Source organism: Piliocolobus tephrosceles, chromosome 21 (assembly GCF_002776525.5).
Source record: "Piliocolobus tephrosceles isolate RC106 chromosome 21, ASM277652v3, whole genome shotgun sequence".
Classification (NCBI taxonomy): Eukaryota; Metazoa; Chordata; class Mammalia; order Primates; family Cercopithecidae; genus Piliocolobus; species Piliocolobus tephrosceles.
This window is the reverse complement of record NC_045454.1, coordinates 3,218,561-3,224,149: the sequence shown is the minus strand read 5'-3', so window position 1 is coordinate 3,224,149 and position 5,589 is coordinate 3,218,561. Positions and strand designations below refer to the sequence as shown.

General features: G+C 48.2%; 1 protein-coding gene and 1 long non-coding RNA gene across 7 annotated transcripts in view; one reads left to right on the top strand and one right to left on the bottom strand.

Moving 5' to 3' along the window:
- Positions 1–3,725, bottom strand: part of LOC113225347 — a 7,526-nt gene extending 3,801 nt beyond the window's left edge. The window contains exon 1 of the long non-coding RNA XR_003310008.1: positions 3,038–3,725. This is a non-coding gene — a long non-coding RNA (uncharacterized LOC113225347). The remainder of the gene's footprint in view (positions 1–3,037) is intronic.
- A 175-nt stretch (positions 3,726–3,900) lies between these two features.
- The window catches only part of LOC111521177 (paternally-expressed gene 3 protein), a 71,534-nt gene continuing 69,845 nt past the window's right edge, over positions 3,901–5,589 (top strand). For 3 of the 6 annotated variants that reach the window (XM_023184403.2, XM_031934845.1, XM_023184401.1), the window contains exon 1: positions 3,901–4,044. The gene's annotated coding sequence lies outside the window, so the exon portion shown is untranslated. The remainder of the gene's footprint in view (positions 4,045–5,589) is intronic. The other 3 variants (XM_023184404.2, XM_031934846.1, XM_023184402.1) reach the window with 2 other exon arrangements.

Below are 5,589 nucleotides of genomic sequence, written 5' to 3'. Positions count from 1 at the left end.
ATATATATATATATATATATATATATATAGCAGATACTCTTCTCAAAAATTCATAACCCAAATCAAGTTGTGCAAGTTGTGAGAAAATATCAAACAAACTGAGTATTCTACAAAATACTGAGAAGCTGTCGCAGCCTTGGGGAGCCTAAGGAGATGTAATCACTAAGTGTAATGCTGTGTCCAGAATGAGATCCTGGAACAGAAGGAAGATAGTAATGGAAAAATGAGTAAAATCAAAATAAAGTCTGTAGTTTGTTTTCTGCTAATTATCTCTTCTTTTTGACAAAGTAGCAAGGTTACCTAAGGTATTAACATCAGGGAAAATGGGGTGGGGAAGTTTTGTACTATCTTTGCAACTTTTTTGTAATTCTGAAACAAATAGCCAATTATACAACTAATAGGGGGGAAAAAGGACCTCCTAAAGTCAAATAAGGCCTTTATAGGGAAAAAAATTATAGTGTATCGTTGACGGCCATAAGAGATACGAGTAAATATTGATATAGAGGATGGTCAAAGATGACAGATCTTGGTATAATGTTTTCAATTTCTCTAAATTGCTGTGTGGATTTAATAAAATGTCAGAATCTCAATAGGATAGTTCATCAGACTTTAAAAGCTGCTTCTAAAAATCATTTGAAAGATGGTAGGCTACGAGTCAGATAATTTTGAAAGACAAGGTAGGGCCAGACACTTTGAAAAACAAGGCAGGGCAGTCACCCTTTCAGATACTGAGATACTGTAAAGGTGTAATAATATGGTGCCTTAATGCACAGAGATAGAGAAATGGATCAGGGGACCAACAAGAGAGTTCAAGCACAGACCTGCTCATATACAGAAATATGATACAAAGTCCGGGGAAAATTAGATCCCTAACACGGAACATAGGCAAAAATAACCATAAAGAAAACTAAAATGCACAGCTATTTGAGTATGACATCAGTGTGGGAAAGAATTTCTTAAATTAGGCATTGAAGAAAAAGATTGTGAAATTTTACAGCACCTATATTTAATTGTCCTCTAAGACAAAAGATAATGTTGGCTCTTCTAATTTTGGGCTTTTGGACTTTAAATGCAATTGGGATGGGGGGCAGGAGGTCATTCAAGCTGAAACATGACATCTTTTTTGCTTTGCAAGATCACCCTTAATACCGTGTGGAGAATACTGGAGGAAGGGTTTGGAATGGAAGAAGGGTTTTTGTAGGAAGATAATGTTCCTTAGGACTACCATGGAAAGGGAAATCATGGGACAAATTTGGGATTTGCCTTAGATAGGGTCAGCAAGACTTGCTGATAAATTGGATGCTGGTGGTAAGGAAAAAAGGAACGAGAACAATCGTGAGGCTTTTTTGTTTGTTTTTATTTTTGTTTTGTTTTTGTTTTTGCTTCAGCAACTGGTACTGTTTATAGAAATGGGGAAAGGGGAAATTAATATTTGTTTGAAATGCTTTGAGTTACCAGATAGACATCCAAGGGGATCAGTCAGTTTCCAAGCAAAAGACGGCACTTTTGTGGACCTTCCTGTGGCAAAGGATTGGAATTTGGGAACCATTGGTATGCAGGTGGCATTTAAATTATGTGACTAGCTGAGGAGGGAAGGGCTGTTACCTAGGGAGTGGACATTGATGAAGAAGACTAGTGGCTAAGTTCTGAGGCAAGACCCTCCAGTGTGTAGATGGTGAGCAGAGCAGAAGCCATTTATGACTGAGGAGAGACCACTGATAGGGGGGCGGAAACCAGGACCATGTAATTGTCACCAAAAATAAGAGAAGATAGCGTGCGATTTTGTTTTTGTTTGCTTGTTTTAATGAGGATGTTGACTATTACTGAGAGATAAAGTGTGATTAAGAGCAAGTTTCTTGGTCACATGAGGAATTGCTGAAATTTGTCAAGCAATTTCAGTGGGTTTGGAAGCGACGGAAGCCTTTGGGGCACGTATGTTAGCAGGAGAGAATGTACGGTAAGACCATTGAGTCAGCGGCAGTAGACTGCTCTATCAGGAGACATTTTCAGGGCCAAGAGGTGCTGAGCAAAGGAGTAGTAACTGCAGGAGCTCTGAGAGCATGTGGTGTCTGGTGGAAATTAATGATTCAGGATCCAGAGAGAAACTGGTATTGCAGGTAGAGGTCTTTGAGGAGAGAGGGGGATGACGGAATCCTTAAAATATGTTAAAATCACCTACAAAACCTAAACCCTACATTAGGATCCCTTGGGAACCTGAAAAACAAAGATCTCTGTGGGACACTGGGAATCTGCATTGTTTAACCGCTCTCCAGGTGAGCCAGATTTGAAAATCTCTAACCTAAGTCAGGGTACTGCCACAGTCACCTTCAGTCTTTCTGCTGGGAACTTGTTTTGAACGTGTATTTTCATAAGCACAGTGTTTTCATTCGTATATTATGTTTATGTTGCACTGCTGGGCGAAAAGAGACTGTTGATGGTCTAGGGAATCAAAAACACATAAAGCAGCTTCTCAGTGTAGCAAGCAATCACTGATAACTCCTTGAGTATAATCAAAGTTTAATTTGGGGTATTAAAGTCTGTGTGCTCCTTAGGTAAACACCTTTTGGTAATTAACCACGTCTTACAGATTTTTTCCTTTAAAGTTAAAATCATACAGCATTTTTATTAGCCACTTAAGATCACTCTGTGTAAATTTACCAGAATACAGTTTAATTCTTTTCTATGGAGCACAGTTTCTGTGATAAAAATGATGCTCCGTGAATATCCCTGTATAGAATCTTCTGTATATCTCTGTATTTCCTTTGCTTTTTTAGTTCCTTGAAAGTGGAATAGTTGGACCAAAGAGTATATTAGTGAACTTTTAGTAATTCATTGATTTTACTGCCAGAGAAGAGATACGTATTTCTGCCAAGGAAATTCACAGTATGGATGGCAGAAGGGAAAAATCCCTCTTCCACCCCACATTCCTTGTCCCTAGAAGTAACTCATTAACAATTTCTTGCCTGCCCTTCCAGCAGTTTTACCTGTAGTTGGGTTTATCCTTAAAAAACAAATAAATATATGAGAAAACACTTACCAGTTTGTTTCTACAAACTTCAGTAACTTGTATATTTCACTAAATCTATTGAGAATTCGGTCCTTAATAATCCCATCCAACTCTATCTCATTATTTTTATCTCTCACTTTCTCGCTGTTTTACTAAATGGCAATGCAGTGGGCTCACGCAGTGGAAGGTCTGTAGTGACGGCTGGTGGGAAACAAGTCAGTAGTGTGTGAGACTGCCCGCTCTCATAAACCGCACGTGCCCGGTGTTTCAGGTTTGCATTTCTTTATGCAGATAGGTCGTTATGTTTCCTTCGCAGGTCGGCCAGCCATTTGGATTTTCTTGCGAATTGCCAGTTTTGTCCCCTTTGCCCATTTTTCTGGCTTGGTTTGGTCTTTATCTCGTTGGTTTCCAAGAGCTCTTCATTTATTAAGGAAATTAGCTCGGTGTCTTTCATGTGTCCCAGGCGGAGAAGTCTTGTCTTCCCTGTTGGTCTTTAGACGTTAATGTATATGTTTTTGCGGCCAGGATTTTCATTTTTTTCATTTAGACAGTTGTGTACATTTGTCCCTTTATTCTCCAGCGGTTTTACATTTGAGCATCTCAGTGGGGTTTACTCCATTTCGACCCCATTTGTTTGTTTGGGGGCTGCACCCCCACCACCCAACGCACCCCCCTTTTCCAGACCCGGCTTTGGGGTCCCTCACGGCTACTCCCTGACGTCAGCCCCCAGCCTTCGCGCCAAGCCGTTGCTGTGGCAACCGCAGCCTGATTGGCACATCACAGGGCCATGGTGAGGGGGCCCGGAGAGGGCGGCGAGGCTGCTGATTGGCTAGCACAGAAGCCCCGCCTCTGCAGAGAAGCCCTGACAAGGAGGCGTCGAGCTGCACCTCGGTGCAGAAGCCTGGGAGCTGCGGGTGGAGAGGTTTGGGAGGCGCGAGAGATGTCCACCCTGGGCTGGTGGCGCCGCCGGGCGCCAGGCGCCATGTGGGTGCGCTAGGCGGCTGTTCGCGCCCGAGGCTGCGCTGCACTGAGGTGAGGTGAGTGCGCCCTCGGCCGCCCCGTGCACCTCCTGTCCGCCGGACCTTGGTGTAGTGACGGTGCTGTGCCGGAGTGGCCGTCTTGCCGCAAGCCCAAGAGCCCCGCGGCAAGCCAGCGACCCTTGTGGCAGGGCGGGCCGGCAGGCATGGTACATGGCCGCCCACTGCCCAGTCCGGGAGTGGGCACAGTGGCGGCCGGGCTGTGGATGGTTGGTGCCTTTTTGGGGCAGGGGTGGGCGCAGCGTGGGCTGCTGCGTTGGTGCCGCCATCTTGCGGGCCGGGGTCTGAGGGGCTGCTGCGGGTTCTCCGCGCTTTCCTGACTGGCCGGGGGCCACCGCAACAACCCGGGGGCATTAGGGCAGACAGCCAGGGGCTCTGTCACGGCGAGTCCAGCAAGGTGGACACCAGTGCCATCCCTGTTGCCGCGGTGGAGTGCGGCTCTCGGGAGACCTGGGCTGCCTGGACTGGGTCTGGGGGCTGCAAGAATGCCCCTTCTTGCGGGCTGCCATCGGCCTCACGGCGCTGGCGTGCCCGGTACCCTCTGGGGGCGGGGCCTGTTTGCCGCAGTGGTGGTGGGAGGGGCGAAGGCCACCAAGGTGGCGGGGCTGAGGGCTGTCCTGCCTGTAAGGGGCTTTCTTTCCCCGCCCTCTTGGGCGCTATCTTAAAGGAGGGCGGCTGAAGCTTGCGGCGCAAGCGCTGCCCTGGTTGGTTGGCGGCAGATGGGGCGGGGCAAGGCTAAAGTGACTGTGGGTGGCATTGGATGTAATCATCTGCTCAAGCCCCACCCACTGGATGACATCTTTTCTGAGGGTGGCTGAGGTTTGCCGCGCAGGCGCTGTTCTTGTTGGTTGGCGGCAGATGGGGCGGGGCAAGGCTGAAGTGACTGGGTAGCATTAGATGTAACGGTCAGCTCAGGCCCCGCCCACTTGGGCGCCATGTTTGATGGGGGCCGCTGAGGTTTGCTGCGCAGGCGATGCCCTGGTTGGTTGGTGGCACATGGGGCGGGGCAAGGCTGAAGTGACTGGGTAGCATTGGTTGTGACGATCTGTTCACGCCCCACCCGCTTGGACGCCATGTTTGATGGGGGCTGCAGGCCCCGCTCTCTTGGACGCCATGTTTGATGGGGGCTGCTGAGGTTTGCTGCGCAGGCGCTGCGCTGGTTGGTTGGTAGCAGATGGGGTGGGGCAAGGCTGAAGTGACAGGATAGCATTGGATGTGACGATCTCAGGCCCCGCCCACCTAATTGCCATGTTTGATAGGGGCTGATGAGGTTTGCTGTGCAGGCACTGCGCTGGTTGGTTGGTAGCAGATGGGGTGGGGCAAGGCTGAAGTAATTGGGTAGCATTGGATGTGACCATCTCAGGCCCCGCCCACCTAGATGCCATGTTTGATGGGGGCTGATGAGGTTTGCTGCGCAGACGCTGCCCTGGTTGGTTGGTAGCAGATGGGGCGGGGCAAGACTGAAGTGACTGGGTAGCATTGGCTGTGACGATCTGTCAGGCCCCGCCCACCTAGGTGCCATGTTTGATGGGGGCTGCTGGGGTT